Source organism: Papaver somniferum, chromosome 3 (genome assembly GCF_003573695.1).
Source record: "Papaver somniferum cultivar HN1 chromosome 3, ASM357369v1, whole genome shotgun sequence".
Classification (NCBI taxonomy): Eukaryota; Viridiplantae; Streptophyta; class Magnoliopsida; order Ranunculales; family Papaveraceae; genus Papaver; species Papaver somniferum.
Genome location: NC_039360.1, coordinates 219,501,692 through 219,520,443, shown reverse-complemented (window position 1 = coordinate 219,520,443; position 18,752 = coordinate 219,501,692). Strand labels below are relative to the sequence as shown.

At 36.3% G+C, this 18,752-nt stretch overlaps 1 long non-coding RNA gene across 1 annotated transcript; it reads left to right on the top strand.

Annotated features, from left to right (window-relative positions):
- Positions 1-11,391: 11,391 nt before the first annotated feature.
- LOC113358708 lies at positions 11,392-14,053 on the top strand. The gene is made up of 2 exons (XR_003364712.1): positions 11,392-13,214; positions 13,485-14,053. It is a non-coding gene; the product is annotated as an uncharacterized LOC113358708 (long non-coding RNA).
- Positions 14,054-18,752: the final 4,699 nt, after the last annotated feature.

Genomic DNA, 18,752 nt, shown 5'->3' with positions numbered 1-18,752 from the left:
CTCAGCTATGCCAATACATGTTGTGGTCATACTCATGCTTACTAAGTCGCACGAAAACACAATATTCACTACAAGAAGGCTTGGTTAGATTGTTGAGAGATGAACACACGGTCAAAGCGCATCATGTCTATAACTTAGTCAAGACAAGATGTAGTCCATGACTCCACTAATTTCAACGAGAAATCAAAATATGTTACATGAGGGGATTCTTCATGGGGTATTAGTTTGGTGGTTTATAGCAACATGTGACGTGATAACACCCCATAATGAGAAAATAACAAGTAGTGATGGAGGTTTAAAGTGGTTGAAGAGATGTTGGAGTAATGGTCAAGAGATTTTCAGAAACTTCCTAGTATAGCGGGCATGACCTTACCATTACCTCCATAATTTGTATCTGTCCATCCCATCACTACCTCCACTACTTACGAGGAAAGTCGTGTATATCTTTAAAAATTATTAATAGATTCCTTCGTCTATTTATAAGGGAGAACAAGCTTATCATTCAGAAGCTCTGTTTTTTTCATAGTTCAACAACCTTACACACAATTTATCACCATTGTGATTCCTCAACTTTCTTTGATTCCCTCCCCTAAGATCAACCCATCTTCTCTCCTGGTAACCAAAGCAAGACAGAACGTCCATTTTTTTGGTTTAGGCTTGTCTTGTACGATTTTGATCCCTAAACCTAAAAAAAGTACCTCGACGGTACATTATTTACTGTAGACCCAAATTTTAGGTAAAAAATATTTGGCGACCACAGTGGGTGATCAACCTCTCGGTTACAAACCAATCCCTCAGTTTTCTCAAGATAATTGATTATATGAGCGATTCAGAAACACAGAATCTCAATTCCATGCATTACGATATCGATGAAGTCCCTCATGTTATTTTGGAACTCGTCCACCCGTTAAACTCCTTTGAAAGCTATGGATACTCAAATCCTAACCACTATAGCTGATATCGTGAAAATTCTAAAATGATGTCATCACAAATCAAGTTGTAGTATCAAGATATCCAAAATGAGATGCTTCCTCATTTGAGAATTCTCACAGATCAGTTATCAAAGGAGTCAAAAATAATTTTCCATAGGGGGAATACTATTGACGTATGGGTTGACACCGATGGTGTTGATTCCTCTTCCAGGTTTTATGTATCCAACGGTGACGAAAAAATACATACTGTGCTGAACGAGAACTGAAAAGGAGCAATCAACCTAGCTTTGTTGTTGGTGAATACTTGGAACAACTTCTCAAGATGAAATGAAGATGCATCAGATTTATCATATTGCAATCAACATCCTTACAATGAGAACAAAATGCTAGCCTACAAAACCTTTGTGGAAAATTTGTACGTTCAGACTTTCTCTGAACTTCATGAGGTTATTTATCGATCCATGAAAACTTCTCCAACCTTGTTGAAGAGAACAAGGCACGTCAACAAATAAAACCGTGAAGACACTTGTGGGAATAAACAACTAGTCAACAAGCAATACTTCGTCAAACCATCCATAAGTGTTGTCACTGACAAAAGAGCCAAGAGGAAGGATATAACTTAACCAGCCTTACAGATTAAACGCTCTATATCTGCCTCATCCTCGACATCAGCATCAACCCAAGGGCAAGCTCCATAGCAGGGTCCACCTAAGGCCCACGTCAACAACCAAAATAACAGAGAAGACTGAATCCAATATTCATAGACTTCCCATTTCCCATGGAGGAGGTCATTGATTTGTTAGATGTTTGGATACAAGATGGAGCTGTCAAATTGCCTCTTGTATGACGCCCAACAATTATTCAGGAGATGTCAGATCCAAAATATTGCCGCTTTCATAGGTTCGTAAACCATCCCACCAGTGAACATAACGGTCTGAAACCTGTCTTCAAGGAAAAGATTGATTAGGGAGAATTACACTTGGGGAATGAAGGTATTCACAAAGACTCTCTCCCTGTTAGGATTTTCCCTCTATGATGGCACACATGTGTACTTATCCAAGGCTCAGCGCATGGATATCTTCATAGCCGTTAATTATGTTGTATATGGTAAGCGCTTTTTATTTACTGAAAAACTACGGTCCATCCCAAGCCTGCTCTGGAAGATATTGTCAACAAGAACAGTGGGAAACCTGGACGTCTCTCCCGTCTCAAGGATGCTGAGTATGAGAAAACATTAACTGATGTCGGCACGAATGTCAAATCATCACCGTCAAGACTCTGAGAGCTGCAAGAGTTTCCAGACGTGAGGCTACGCGCTCAGCAGCCATGATTAAAGATTCCGAAGGAAAATCCACTAGATCTTACGACTGCATCACTCTTAGAGTAAAAATGGATGATGTCCAGATACATGTCAAGTTTCACATTGTCAAAGAGGATCCAGGTTGTGATATGGTTATGGGACGTCCATCAGTTCACAACAACAAGACAAGTCTTGACGCATACCCACTGAGGTTGTCACTAAGGGACTCACATGTAGATATTAAAGATCCAACAGACCTCAAAGGTTGCTTACCTCCTGAGTATCACCAAGTAGCGGATCTGGATGTGAACAAATCGTCTGGGGAAGACGTGACATCATACATCGGTGGATTTCACCTACAAGTAAGTCATGTTCAAAAACTCCCTTTACAACCAGTTGTCACACGTCCCATCAGGCTTGGGGACTTGACCTGGATGTCAACTCCATCGTGACAGGACAATGTGAATGAAAAAAATGATCCTTTTCAAAAGCTTATCAAATGGATAGGGGTCGTCTCTACTGAGAATATTAAAACCGATAATCCAATCATCCTGAAGATGTGTCATCAACCTGAGATACCAAAACCCAATTCTTTCAAGTCGGTGACACGGTCAATAATGTCATCCAACACAAAGATCAACCGTCTCAACTTCCTCTAAGGCATACTCCCGATCATGGAATACTACATCGGAAATTTCTCTACAAGGAAGAAATATCTTCTCTTGCAGGATTGGAAATAACATAGAAACCTTCCTCTATAGGGTCGGATTATGTCAAACATGAAGTCAAAGTCAACTCCAACATTCAAATACTTAACTTAATTGGTACACTTTTCATTGCATTGTCATCCTATGGACGACACCACTTAGAGCATCATCTTTAATAACGGCATCCCAAAAATCACATGAACCATACTTGGGGACTGAGGGCTTACACGAGATCCCCTTACTGTCAAGAACACCTCCAACACTAAACAGACGGTCAACCAAATAGTCATAACAATGGAGAGATCCTCCACTCTTCAAAGGCACACCGTAAGGACATATTCATCTCTCCCAACTACGTCATCAAACCTGGTATGTGCCTGCAACCCTTGACGAGGAAAAGAGGCATATCAAGCTTATTCCAGAAAACATGACTTCAAAAACCAAAGAGAAGTGTGACAAGGGACTGCTCACCGTGGACCATCCCCCACAACAATCAAGGATTCAAAAGATAACTCAAGAGACACTTCTGGGAACATAGTCTTTGAAGACGCCTGTAGCACCACATCAGCAACAACAACACCAAACACTCACACTATTCTGAAGGGGAATAACAATTCAAAATTATTTTAACCAACCAGCGTGATTTTTAGAGCCAAGCCAGTAAAATCTGATGTAAATGTTGAAGAATGCAAAGCATTATCAACAAAACTTCTCTACATCAGAAATCCCATACAATTTGAAAGCTTCCTCTTCTTACTTGATCACCTCTATAGTATGGGACTTCGCCTTTGTTGTCGCTTATGACTTTAACCACACCAGTCAACTATTGAAGACACGTTGAATTCATAATTCTCAAAGTAACACCATCGATTCCCCTTATTTTTTCAAGCAAGCCCTTACAGACAACACCCGTATTCATGTTATTCATTTCACCAATAAATTTTCATCTACGGTAAACTATGTTGGATTAATATATGGTTGAGCCATTCCTCGAAAGTTGAGGGTGTAAAAGGTGGAGGAGGTGTGATTTTGGAAGTGAATGTAGTTGAATTTATAGAAGATGAGATTAGGGTCCTTGAATGAACCTATCCTTTATCGAATCAGAGAAGTCCGGTCGGCCAAACTTGAGACGATGACCGTCTCAACAAGAACCGAGCCTCGGCTTTTCCTAGGCCGAACGTCTCAAGTTGGGACGGAAAACTCTCAAAATTTAAGAGTCTGCTCATCCATTTTGCCAATTTTCTTATTCTACTATGGGATGGGAATGAGAAAATTAGCTCATTTACCCACCCCACTGGAATTGCTCTTAGTGGTGTATCTACCAATTAGACAGGTACAATATAGAATCTAGCGAGCGATAAAGACTCCATCGCTCAATGGTCAGTCGACCGCCAGTGATATAAAGGCTATCGCTCGATACTATGGTCGTTTCCCAGTGGTTTATCATCCAACGGCTAGTACCCAAACCTCTATAAATATTCAATCTCATACGATTCAACTTATACCATCTCTACACCAAAATTGTTAGTGCTAGTTTTACTGACATGGCTAGTGCTCGCTTCACCGATAAGTCTAATGCTAGAGAAAAAGATGTTTCTCTTATTTGATCTTGGATATCAGTTGAAAATGATAGAGATTTCAATCTAACCACTTTTAATTTTATAATACAGTGTGTTTTAATGATTTATGGTGTTAGTCGGTAATAAAAATTCAAGGGGAACAAATAAGAGTCTTCAAAATAGGTTTCCCTTTCCTTTATCAATAAAGATGTGAGAAAGTATACAGAAATTATGTGGATGATAAAGAGGTATCATCCTGGATTGTCCATCAACGAACCAGTGAGTATCTTAATAACTTTTTTCTTTTTCTAAAGACTCAATTTTATTTAATTAAAATCATATTAACTTATTATTTGTTTTTTTCAGAAAAATAGAGTTCTTCCCAAACTTATTAAATCCAACAGAACAGGGTTTAATTCAGTCACCATTGATCGTGGAATTGATAGTTGTAATAAGGTTTTTGGTAAGGAATTAATAGTTAATGCATCCCGTAAGAGTCAGGATCAAGTTACCAATATGCCGCATCATCAAAAAAATGTTCATATCCAACCATATAACACATCCACAAAACCAACTGAGAGAATTCTCGAAACCAGTACACCGAGGCTGAAAATAGCTGCCAGAACTTCACAGCCGTCCAACAAGAGTGAATTAACTCAAGTTTATGGTGTCAAAAAGCAGCAACACCTATGGATTGTGATCCCCCAGCTAAAGTTTATCTTAACTTCTCCAAAACAACTGAAAAGGATGTGGAGATCGACAATCCTTAAAAATTTGCAAGGATCATGTTAGTGATATCGTGGAACTGTCGTGGTATAGGGAATGACAAGACAGTTCCTACCCTGAGTTCATTCCTCAAAGCTTGCAATCCTTCGATTCTATTTATTTCAGAAACAAAACTAAATAAAAGAAGGGGATTTTAATAAAGTGCCACACTTCCTATTTCATGTTTAAGAAAATGCCACCGTTTTTTTCAAAGTTTATTAAATGCCACACTCTTGACTTTTCCCGTCACGTTTTTTTTAAGAAAACAGTTAACTGGCGTTAGTATCCGTTAGTGCATATGTGGCATTCAATCAGCAGTGTAAAATGACATTGAATCCCCTGAATCAGTAACTGGAACGAGTTAGCCAGTGAATGAGCAGAGAGTTAACTCGCGACTCGGTGCAGTGAAGAAAACGAGTTAACCTGAATCCTATTCCTATTTCTCCTTACTTTTCTGCCATTGATCCACTCAAATCCAAGATCATCAAGCTACTTAAAGAGAACTGTTGCTGCGCTTTTGAAGAAGAGAGACATTGCTACAATGAATGCCCACTGCATAAACAAGAATGCTACAAAGAACAATGCAAATCAGAAATACATCTGAGAATATGTAAAATTTAACTTGAAAAGACAATTAACATGTAATCTGAAAATTAGTTCTAACTAATATCATTTTCATTCATAAAGCAAGATTATCCCATCAAAATAAAACTGATTTCTGGTACATATACATGTCCAGACCAGAATCAGTGTCTATAACTAACCATCAAATAGATACTTGTCCACAACATATCTAAAACAAACAATAAAGCACACACACTTCTACTTCCTAGTCTTCTTAGCCTTGGTTTGCTTTCCCTTTGTGACAGAAAGATGTTGACTGACAGATCCAATACCAGCAAAATTCTGACTGAAATTTTGATTATCTTGTGTAGATCCATGAGTGTTAGGTCCTGCTACTGGTCTTCCTTGAGTGCTAGGTCCTGCAGATGACTCACCAACAAAAAATGATGTACCTCTGGATCTGTTCACCTTGGCTTTACCCCTTGCAGTGCTACTTTCAGGCTGATCTCTCTGTGTGAAGGTGCAGTTTGCAACACCATACTCAGTGCTTGGCTTGAATCCAGTTTGGTTTTTACCAACATCACCACCAGCACAGGTTCTCTTGTTGTGGACAGCAATAGATCCACATTTTCCACACTTCCTTTTCTTCACCACAATTTCAGGTTCATCATAACTTCTCTTCCTCTTCTTTGCTGGTCTTCCAGTTTTTCTATGATAAGGAGGAGGGTTTACGTTGACGTTCATGGTTGCCTGCCAGAAGAAGAGAAAACAAATGATAAAGTTAAAGTAATGAAACCCTAAAGGGTTTGATTCTTAAATAGGGAAAAGAGAAAAATAAATAACTAATATCTTGAAAAGTAAATGCACCACATTCAATAAAGTTTATTAATCTACCTTATCTTCCCATACCCATTCAGTTATGTCTTCTAAGGGTGTGACAACATTTGCATATGTGGTCCTATAATACTCCACAGAATAGTAAGGAGCACAATAACTGTTCAATCAGTAAAACAAAGGTGTGTCAGTGTACAAGGAACAAGAAATAATACAAACCACTTACAAAAACAAAAGTAAATGAATAATACAAAAAAAGTAATTGAATAATACATACCACTTACTCTTTCCAGTTTGGCCTCAGCAGTTTCAATGCACATACATCATGTTGACAAGGGAATCCCCTTAGCTACCATTGCAAACAAGTGCATTGTTTTTCTATGATATTCACTGTGAATATTTTCTTGGTGATCACATTAGTTACCAAATAAACTTGTCCAACCACACTTCCTTCTGTATCAAACTTTCCAACCAAGTCAAGCATCTTATTTATCAATTTAACAGCAGCAGGGACCAAACCATTTTCATTCCACTTAGCAGATTCTTCCCTTCTCTTAAATAACAAACCCATGACTAACTGACCATATATCATGCCTAGTTGGATTATAGGTTTATCTCTCATATTAGAAGCCATGGAATTAAAATATTCAGAGAAATTGTTATTCATATGCTCACAACAGCTAAGGGGATCAAAATAGGCCCTAGACCAAGTACTTGGATCTTCTTTCCTAAGATATTCACCAGCATCAACATTTTATTTGCATATACTGTCAAAGTGCTCCTACATTGCAAAACAATCACAATTTTATATATAACCTACAAACTAACAATCAAGAAACATAGGGGATTTTAACAAAAGAGGTACAACCCTGAATATGCTTTACTTTGTAAGATTTGCATGGCATTCCACAATGAGCTGTGCAAGGTTGGTGCCTAGTAGTATTTCTTGAAGTTCTTGTATAAGTGCCTGCATATGCAAATAAAGAGTTAGTACTTCTTCAAGTTCTTGAACCAATAGAAAAACACATACACAATGTAAACTACTGTAAAAAAACAAGGGACTAAACTTAATTACCTGAAACAATATCTAACTCTTGTACCAGGGAAAACCTTAGGAACAACTTCCAACAAGCCTTTCTGCCTATCGGAAATAAAGGTAATTCTGCCAGCATGATGTGCATTGATTGCTGGAGCCAAATCCTTGAGGAACCCAGTCCAGTTCTCCTTAGTTTCACTCTGACAGACCTTAATGCCTAAAGGCACAAGATTATTCTGACCATCAAGTGTTGTTGCAGCCATTAAGACACCACCACGCTTTCCAGTTAGATGGCATGCATCTAACCCTATGACTGGTCTTCCTGCTTTCTGAAATCCTCTCGTTGGTGCAGCAAATGAAATAGTCATGCTCATGAATGCCTTATCTGCACTTTAAGTAACCAAACTATGTAACTAACTGAGCATAACTTACAAATAAATAAAGGGAAGAGCATAAATAAGATGTACTGAACATAATGTTACCTTTTTTTCGATAATTGTATTTAGCAACTGACCCTGGATTAGTATGAGCCACCATTGCACAAAATATGGGTACATCCTTGTAGCTGTCATCATAATTACCAAACAAATCTTCTAAAAGAAGATTTGTTGCTTTCCATGCACAAATATATGGTATATCTATGTTATGAGTAACAAAAAAGTCTCTTGCTATATGTCTAGTCTTTGGAATTAAGGCCCCGTCTGTCTCCTTTAACTTCTCATGTACCACTTCTTTTACAAACTCAGGATTGGCAGATCTGTTAAAACTCTTTAGATTTCCAACACAAGTATGTTCTATATTAACCTTCCTAACAATGAAAGTAGGCTCATGCCTTTTTATGCTAGCATTTACAAACCATTGACATCCATACTCTTCCTTAAACCTACATCTGACTCTTAATATAGTTTTGTCACTCTTGTAAACAGTGTAATGATAATTATTTTTTACACAGTGACCCCTAAGATGTTTCTTAAATGCCTTCTTGTTATTAAAAGCATACTTTACCTCAATCTTTGTAGGATCAACAGGAGACACCTCTTCTTATACAGGGAATAAGGGTTCTTCTTCTTCATCACTGTGCATATTGAAGTCTTCTTTCCAGTTCTTGTAATCAAACTTCGCTTTCACATCTTTATCATCTATTGCTTCAAGACAATCATTATTATCATTACTCCCACCATCATTAGAAACTGCAATTAACAAACAACATCAAAGTGTTAGTACATTTAAAGAAAAGGGAAATAGACAATAAGTTATAAACATCAAAGGGTTAATACTTCAATACCTTCTTCATCATCTTCTTCACCGCTGCTTGAATCACTACTTTCATCTCCAACTTTATATGTCTTGACAATATCTTCATAATCAATATCATCCTCTTCATCACTGTCATATATTGGTGGAGCATTTGGGTCTTCAATGGGGTGACATTCATTCACAGTAGTGTTCTCTAACACCACATTCTCTTCATCATCATCACTGCTGACCCCTGCATCATTGTTGTTCACTGCATCAATCTGGTTCACTGCATCAGTATTCTTGACTGCATCAACCCAGTAATCATGGTTAAAGTTTTCAGTCACTTGAATTGGTACACTGCTAGAACTCACAACACTGGCTTGACTAACGCAAGAATAACCCTGAGATTCCATTTCATTTAACAGATCCACAAACAATTTCCTAGATACTCCTCCATTTGAGTTTTCAAACTTTGACTGAGCTTGCAACCTTGGTGATCTCCTTACAGTCTTTTCTGGTGATCTCCTTACAGACTTTTCCTTTGAAACTGGCTTTTTAGCAATCCTCTTATGGGACTTCTTTGGAGTCTCATCAATTACTGTCACTGGTTGTTCCATTGCAGCCTCAATGAAGTCATTGTCATTACCGAATTCAGAATTTAATATCTTCAAATGTAAACATATAAATCCTTTATCATCAGGTACTGCATGCTCCCAGAACTTAAACAAGTCCTCATTACTATCCATAATCTCAGGCAAACATGGTTCTATCATCCAATATAAACTAGGAATTTCATTTTCAGTTAGGCGCAACTTAACACGCAACATCTGCTCAAATTCCTTGAGGTCAATTTTTTCTCTATCCATGTGAGGGAAGAACAAAGTCATATTACTGTCCATAACCAACACGCTGATGTCTCTGTATGGATAATATGTTTCATCACTGCATCATAAGTAAACAAATGAACTTCAGAAATTGAACTCATGCTTCGATTCACTATGAACTTTACTGAAACAATCAAGCCCTAATTAAAAATTACAGAAAAATTTCAGAGAAAATTTAACCCTAACTAAATCAGAAAACAAACCAAACATCAACTCATGCTTAGATTCAAAACCCTAACATGCAACAACATCGATTTAAGTAACAAAATGAAAAGAAGACAAAAAAAGATGAAAAAAGAGATGGGTTTCTTCAGAAATTGAAAAAAACGAAGTTAGGGTTTTAGTAAAACATACAACTGGTTGTTCTTCCCGTTCTTTTTCTTCTTCATCTTGAACTTTACAAAACCATTCACTTAGATTCACAAACTAAACCAAATCCCTCTGTAGAACCCTAGTTTTCTTTAACCTAAGTTTCTCCGCTGGAAAAGAGAGACACGGAGAGAACGAAATGAATGAGAAAGTAAAAGCCTTGTTGTGGTTTCATTCCGTGAAGGATAGAATAGTAAATTAACACACTACCACGTGTAATAATCTCTTGATGCTATTCTTGAGCCGTCGATATATAGACAGGTGTAAGAATCTTGACATGGTCAGCGAACTTTTGACCAATTAGGTGGGTCCGGACGGAAACACTAACAGTATCAAGTTTTGTAATTCTCATAATTTTCGTCACTTTCACTTTGTTTCTTGTATTGGTAGAAGTGGCGGGATAGCTCTTTTTTGGTAAGACAACATTGAGCTATCTGTATTCTTCTCATCTCAAAATGTAAGACTCCCTCCGTCCCACTATTAAGTGACCTATTTACTTTTAGATTTTGTCCCACTATTAAGTGACCTATATCACTAAACAATGATATATTTCTAAAATTATCCTTTTAATTGATTATAAGAAATATAAGAAATATGCATAATTTGAATGGCATGTTTATATTCGTTACATAGGTGTTTTAAAATGTTTTTCAATGGTATGAAGTTTACGAACATCCGTGATGTAGTTTGAGAGATAAATCATTTCAAAATTTCACTAGTTATTATCCAAAAGGGTATAATTGTAAGAAATGCTTAAATATACTCTTTTCCCTTATTTACCTTAAAAATTGTGCAAACTTGAACTACGTCACTTAATAGCATCGATTAACAATTTTCTATTCCTAAATGGGAACTCTTTTAAATGTACGGTCCATCGTAGGTTAACAACAAGAATATATTTTGGGCAAATATTTAATGGGATATTTTGAGTTTAAGTCACATAAAAATGATCAGAGTTGTGTTTAGGTCACGGAGAAAATTTAATTAGAGTTTGGGTCACAGGACCGTAGTTGACCGGCTTGACAGTTATAGAATCTAGTTAAATGAGTAAATGACCAACATAATAACAGAGTTTGTTTTATTTACTAACCCACCCATCTACTTCTGTTAGACACGTGGAACCATCAAAATACTTATTTTAGCGAACGGTTGAGATCAAAACACTTAAAGTTTTTACTTCAAACTAAACAAACAGATAAGGTCTCTTTTTCCAGGGTTCTATGTTGCGAATAGGATCTACAAACTGAATCCTAAAATTGATTGCCAATGGTTGATTTGAGTTGATACAAGTATTATTACTTTTCGTTTTACAATATTCTGTAGCTAAAGCTGGTTTTGAGTTGTCAAATTGCTTGAGGAAGGTAAGTAAACAAAAACCCTAATTTTTATTGTTTAATTTGGGATTTTGGTTGCGAGACAAAATGGTAGTGTTAACTGGGTTTGAATGAATGATGTGATAGAGACCGTCGGTGAAATAATAAACAAAGACAACGATTTGTATGATGATTAAGAATTTGTAAGGAATCAGACTAAGGAATTTATGGTTGATGAGGTTTTTATGAATTGGTCAAAGTGCATTTTCTAAAGTAATCAACGACAAGGTAGTATTTATTTTGGCCATTGATTTGTATGATGATCAAGGATTTCTGTCAAGTGAGATGCAGAAGTTGGCAATGAAGAGGATGTTGATTTAGGTGGTCAAACAAAATAGAATGATATCGTCCTCTTCTTCATTTTTAATTTGGGTTTGTAGAGATGGTGCTTCCTGCTGGTTGTACCGGAGGTTGTGGGTTTGAAAATATTACAACCCAACCATTCTTCTTCTGTCGAGTATAATCAAGAAAGTTAAGATAGTGGTGGCGGCGACAGAGGTGTGCTGGTTGTTTCGGAGGTAGTGGTGGTGATAGTTATGTTAACGGCAACATAACAGAGTCAAATAAATTAATATTAATTTTAAAAAATAATTTATTTCTTAACAATTTTAAAGCTTTGGGTCCTGACGGCTATCCTGCATTGTTTTATAAGAAGTGATGGCACATTATTGGTTCTGAGGTAATTGGGCTCGTTCAAGATTGTTTCCGATGTGCTAGACTCCCTGGTATAAATCATACTTATATTGCTCTAGTTCCAAAGACTAAGCATCCTTCAGCTCCAGGGGATTACATGCTAATATCTTTGCGTAACGTCATATACAAGATTATCACTAAAATCATTACCAAGAGACTAAGTTCTTTTTTAGATGAGCTCGTTGAGAAAAAATCAGTCGGCTTTGATCCCCGAAATCAAACAATATTGTGTCTGCCAAAGAGCTAAATCACTTTATGTCTCATTCTAACTCCATATTAGACTCTTTCTCTCTCAAGCTAGACATGAGCAACGCATGTGATAGAGTCGATTGGGGCTTCTTGAGTATGGTTTTACATAGTTTTGGTATATTTGGTGTTATTCACTCTCTGATTGGAGAACATGGTGGTTTCGGGTTAAATATGGCGCTGGTGGCGAAATTGGCTTGGAGATGCCTGCCTGATTGTTCTTTTCTTTGGGGACAATTACTACAAACTAAATACTTGAGAGAAAATTCTTTCTGGACTGCAAGTAAGCCATAAAAATGCTTTTCCACATGGTGTGCAACGTTGGAGAGTAGAAAATTCTTGAAGAATGGATGTTTATGGATAGTGGGGAATGGGGAAAAATTAAGGTGTGGTCTGATCCTTGGATAAATCATTACCAGGCCATATTCCTCCTACGCCGACGGTCCGTTGCACTTCAGTTAAGACAGTGAAAGACCTCATTTCAGTTGATGAGTCTAATTGGAATCATAGCCTAATTCATGAACTGTTTGATCCATTTGCTGCGGAAAAAGTTTTGTCGATTCCACTCTACACAGCTACTTAAGAAGACAAACTCATGTGGAGTCTGATAGAACATGGCACTTTCACTGCACCTTCTTTTCAGAAAATGATGTCTGAACTCAATGGAGAATCCTCCTGGCTGAATGATGCTTATTTCCATGGCGTAAATTTTGGTAGGTGAATTTGATTGCCCCTAAGATTAAAATGTTTTTATGGAGGCTGTTACATAACAGAGTGGGCACTCTAAATAAACTGGGAAAGTTCATTGAAAATCTTCCTACTGAATGCCAATTTCGTGGCCTAGCAAAAGAGTTTGTATATCACCTCTTTTTACATTGCCAGTTCACCAAAGCTATACTCTTTGGGTCCCATATTTCGTTTAGAGTTCCATGTGTTGATTCTTTCACAGTTTAAAATTGCCTTCTCAATGGATTAACTTGCAGGATAATGGTCTGTCAAGGGGCTTGCTTGCTTTGGGCACTATGGTCTGTCAAGGGGCTTGCTTGCTTTGGGCAATATTAAAGGACGCCGATCACTGATTCCATTCTTACTATCTGTTGGATGAACTCCCCGTTATTCTCATTTCCCGGACCGTGAATGCTCCTGCAATCACTAGCTAACGCTGCACATGAGTGGACAGTTCCTCCTGAAGGTGTTATCAAAATCAATGTGGACGCGCCTTTCAATCTTGGAAAAGTTGTAGGTGCTGTAGTTGCTAAGGACCACAATAATCAGCTCGTTGATATAGCCTCATCGGTCCATCACCAATCTGCACCTCAAGTGGCAGAAACTACATGCTTCCTCCTTGCTACTAATTTTTCCCATCAAATGCAGTTTCAGAATTACATAATCGAAGGTAAATGTTAGACAGTGGTTAAGGCTCTTAAAGGGGACTTGAAATCAGTTCCTTGGAGAATTTTCAGAATGGTTCAAGATATCAAGAGGGTGTCTCACTCTTTTAACTCAGTTACCTAAATTTTGTGAAAACAAGACCGAATTTATCAACTCACAACCTCACTTCCTACGATGCAAAGCATAATGTCCAAGCTATATGGACATATTCCAAAATCCCTCTATTTGTTGTTAGTTGCTTGTTTGAAGCTTCTTTATCTAGTTAGTTCTGGTACTTGAAAACGAATGTTATACAAAAATAAAAATAAAAAATGCTATAACTGAAAAGTGCGGGGTACCAAAATACACCACCAACTTTTTCTTAGGCAACATGTATGGACTAAACTCGAATACAATTCCGAGAGTTCAACTTAATGAATCTCACTCAAGGAATTATATGAAGAGCGTATATATCTTTTTCTCACAATTTGAAAGTTTACAGAACAAATTCGTGAACCTGATTATGTGTGAAAGTACTTGGACGATTCCAAAGATCAATATCCAAGAATCAATCAAGTCGTATCCAACAAACAAGGATGGATATATCTACTTTGATTGATGAACGTACAACCTGTTATATTTTAATTGTAAAGATAAACAATATACTGCGGAAAAAGAAATAACACAGACACCAGAAAATTTATTAACGAGGAAACCGTAAATGCAGAAAACCCCCGGGACCTAATCCAAATTTGAACACCAAACTGTATTAAACCGCTACAGACACTAGCCTACTGTCAAAATTCCAATCTGCCTCACACAGATAAGCCTAAATGTGATTTCCGTTCTTATCAATGATCAAGGTGAGGTAGAAAATTGATTGCAATAGATAAAGTTTAGTAAACCTCAAAATTCGGTCTTATGACTCCCAAAGAGTAGCCTAGATTATTATTCACCGCAGAAGTTGAAACTTGTAGAATCACAAAGTCTGATACGAAGATGCTTTGTGATTTCTATCTATCTTTTTTGAGTGAGCAACTCAACAATCAAAACAAGATCAAGATACTCATGATAGATAAAGATAGTTGGACCTGGATTCACGAATCCCCAGCTGAAGTTTTTCTAGTCGCTAAACTCTAGAAGGGTTTTAAGGAGAGGACGACTGTAGTTTACAACTAGGATACACATGAATAATGTCAGGGATTCAAAAATCCCAGTTGTTTGAGGTTCTCCTGTTGTAGACTTTCAAGGTCAAGGTTGATTTAGGTTTAAGCTAAGATAACTTTGGAACCAAGCAATCAATAATCATCGTTTGATGAAAAACTTGAGTTTGCGATTAACATAGTAGAATATACATTCTGGTTAGGATAAACCATAATCGAACCATATATAATGACATGTTCATGTAGGTTAGTCGAAACTAGCCAATTTAGTGATGAGCTTAACCATTTTCATATAAAACTTTAAGACTTTTCTTGAATCAGATATATGATAAAAAAAAAAGTCTATATAGTGTTATTAGAGAGTTGTTCATCAAATGCCGACTATCTCATAGAAATAATTCTGATGCATCTTAAAATATTCGACATGGTAAGTATGTATACCTGGTACATGTACTACACCTGTTCGTGAATGTTCTTGTCATAGTATATGTACCGGCCGGGTATGGATACCCTTAAGAAAAAGACGAGTTCAGGAACTCAAAGATCTTTTATGGTATGCATAACTTGGTATGCGTACATAATTTGGTTTGAAACCAACATATCTTGTCCGGTTTGCATACTAGGTAAGCGTACCATTCCTGGTTCACTATCAACAGACTTTTTATGGTATGGATACCGGGTATGCGTACCAAAAAGTTGTTACCGAACTATAGTTACGCCGGTAAGTGTACTGGGTACATGTACTGCGGCTCTGGACTTATAACATTTCTCCAAGTATGTGAACGGGTATGCATACTGTCATGTATCCAGATTAACAGTAGTTATATATCTCTTTAACAATCAATATGAAATATTCTCGAATAACATCAATGACACTCGTTATTCCAGGCTATTTTCAAATGATTAAATATAGAATCATAATTAGGTTATAAATAATAAATATTTCTAAACAAAATTCATCTAGTATGAACAAATGTTCTTAAGTCTATATAGTCATATTTTTCGAGAAGATATATAAGATAAACTTGACTCGAAATTTCTATTATGCATGTACTGTCTAATTTAGTCATGCGACAATGTCTCAATAAGATATATAAGATAAACTTGACTCGAAAGGTGAAAACTTGAGATATAGGTGGTTTAGTCTTCACTTACCTTTTGTTGAAGAAGTTCTCCAAAGCTCCTGTTGATCTTTGCCTTCAAATGGTAGAATGCAGTGATATCTGAATCTCAACTACACACTTCTATCCTAATTTGAGACTGACTAAATGTAGACTAGAAATCAAGATATAGTTTTGAAAACTAAATTTGACAACAAGCTTGAGATAGCAACACTTGTGAGTTCGACCGAGCAATTCTCTAACAATCTCCCCCTTTGTCAATATTAATGACAAAACTATCAATTTCAACTCCTTGAATTCTTCGTTACTTCAAGTTGCAATGATTCTAAACGTGTTCAACTCAGCATCGTTGTTGAAGATCCGTAGCGATAACAACTTTGAAAAGAAATTCAATCGTCGTTATACAGAAACATAGTATTATTATCTTCTCCAAAGTTCAATTGTATCACAACTTCGAAGTAATACTACAGTAATATATTTATCCCCCTTAATCAATACTTACTCCTTTTGCATAATAGTTGAAACCTATAAATGTTGATTCACTCCCCCTTACATAATGATCCGTAAACCATATGTATGTACTGCGAAACTACTAACTAATTCTTTCTTTTTTTGTCAATAAAATTGGCAAAGGTATGAAAACTATAGGATTGTTATGAATTCAATCAAAAGATATTCTAAGAATTAAAAGGATTATATATCAACTTTAATTTAGATGATATCACATAGTAAAAAATACTTAGTGCTCATCTAGGAGATTTAAGATACAAGCATCCCATGTAAATTCCACATCCACTCTTCCCACAAAGATATAACAATTAAGCACAAGTTCATTAAAGAACTCTCTCCCATTTGATGTCATTCCCAAGAGAACAACATGGGTGACCTTTCTTTAATGAAAAAGAAGGAATTGTCGGACATTAACTAATCACATGGATTTATATCCTGAACATCGACATAAATTAATCTCAACCAGTTACGAACAAAGAAATAATTTTAATCAGTATGACTCAACATAAGAAAATCTTACAGAGTTGATAATGCAGTAATTACACAAAAGTGTGATCATGAGTAGATCAATACTACGAAAAATTCTCACAAAGTTTGTTCTATTTTTAATTTGTAAAACATAATAAATTTAACTTCTGAGCATATATGAGATATCAGTTCAATTCACATAAAGTATATGACACATATATATCATAAGACTTTGTAATACATTAAACCAATAATGATTAAATACTTCAAGTTCATCTTCCAAGAATTCTAGAATTTAAATAAATAATCTAAAAACATGCAAGATGAAAATCGTTGGAAATAGCTTGTAATCACAATATTTGTTATACCAAATCCTAGTTATCCTTCTTGAATGCAAGAATAAATTCTCACAGAAAGTTTCCTAATACTTAAATGAAAACAAAATAAGAAAACTATAACTCATATGTAGTCCGGGACTTGAGTTTTGAGCGAGCCAAGGTCACCAGACGCCTTTCCCAACTCTAAATTAAGGAGTTTGAGCTCTAAGTCTCTCATAATATTTCCAGCCAAATCGGTTGACATCTGAACCGATATTGACTCTCCATGTTCTTGAGCAAAGTAACATGATATGGTGACAGGATTATCGTAGAACTCAACAATACATGTGGAACCGCCATCCTCCATCTTCTTGTTATCTTCCTTATTGCCGCTTAAAATCTCAGAAGCATCCATGTGAGCGATCACGAGTTTTACCAACACTTTTTTCAACTTTCTTGAGCAAGTTGTGCATCCTCATTTCAACTGTCACAGGAAGAAGCACTGCATGCTATAATCAAGTTATGTTATGATAAGCATCCGAAAAATGCACATCATGAACAACAACATTTTATGGTATACCATCTTGTTTGTTATATCTTTAACGCGATTTTTAGATAAGACACAAAGGTATAAAGAGGTATAATTCTTACCTGTATATATACTTTTCCTTGTTCTTTTGATGCATCGTCTCAATTGATTAATTTGCGTTTTGAGATCGAAAGTCTTCATATCAATTTCTTTTTAAAGATTTGTAACTGTGAATTTATGGGTTATTAGGAAAATTTTCTTCCAGTTTAATCTACCTTTCTTTTTCCCAAGGATTTTTGTAAAACAGAAATCCTATTTCTCTCAGTTACTTTTGAGAAATTTTTCGTGTGGAAACAAGGTTTCACACAAGATAATTTTCTTTTAGAATTATTTCTGCAAGATTTCTTACGACCTTCCTGTTTACACTAAAAAGTTTTCTTCTGAGGTCTAATGGTATCCGATTTACTTTTCTTATGCTTTTAAAGGTACTTGAAACCATTTTTCTGACATGTTGAGAAGCATGAGGATTTGTGCCTTCTAGATAATTATCTGGAGAGTATACTGAGTTTTTTCTTACTTGACCACATGGTGGTTTTAGTCTAGATAAACTCTTTTTCCAAGTTTTCAATTGTTGAAAGTACTTGTATTAGATCGTCTCCTAATTCATTGAGTTTTATCTTCAAGAGATTTTCTACTTCATTACTTTCCTTAAGTCGTTTTTCAAGAAAAACATTTCTTCGCTCTTTTGATTGAAGTAGTTTTTTTAAGAAGG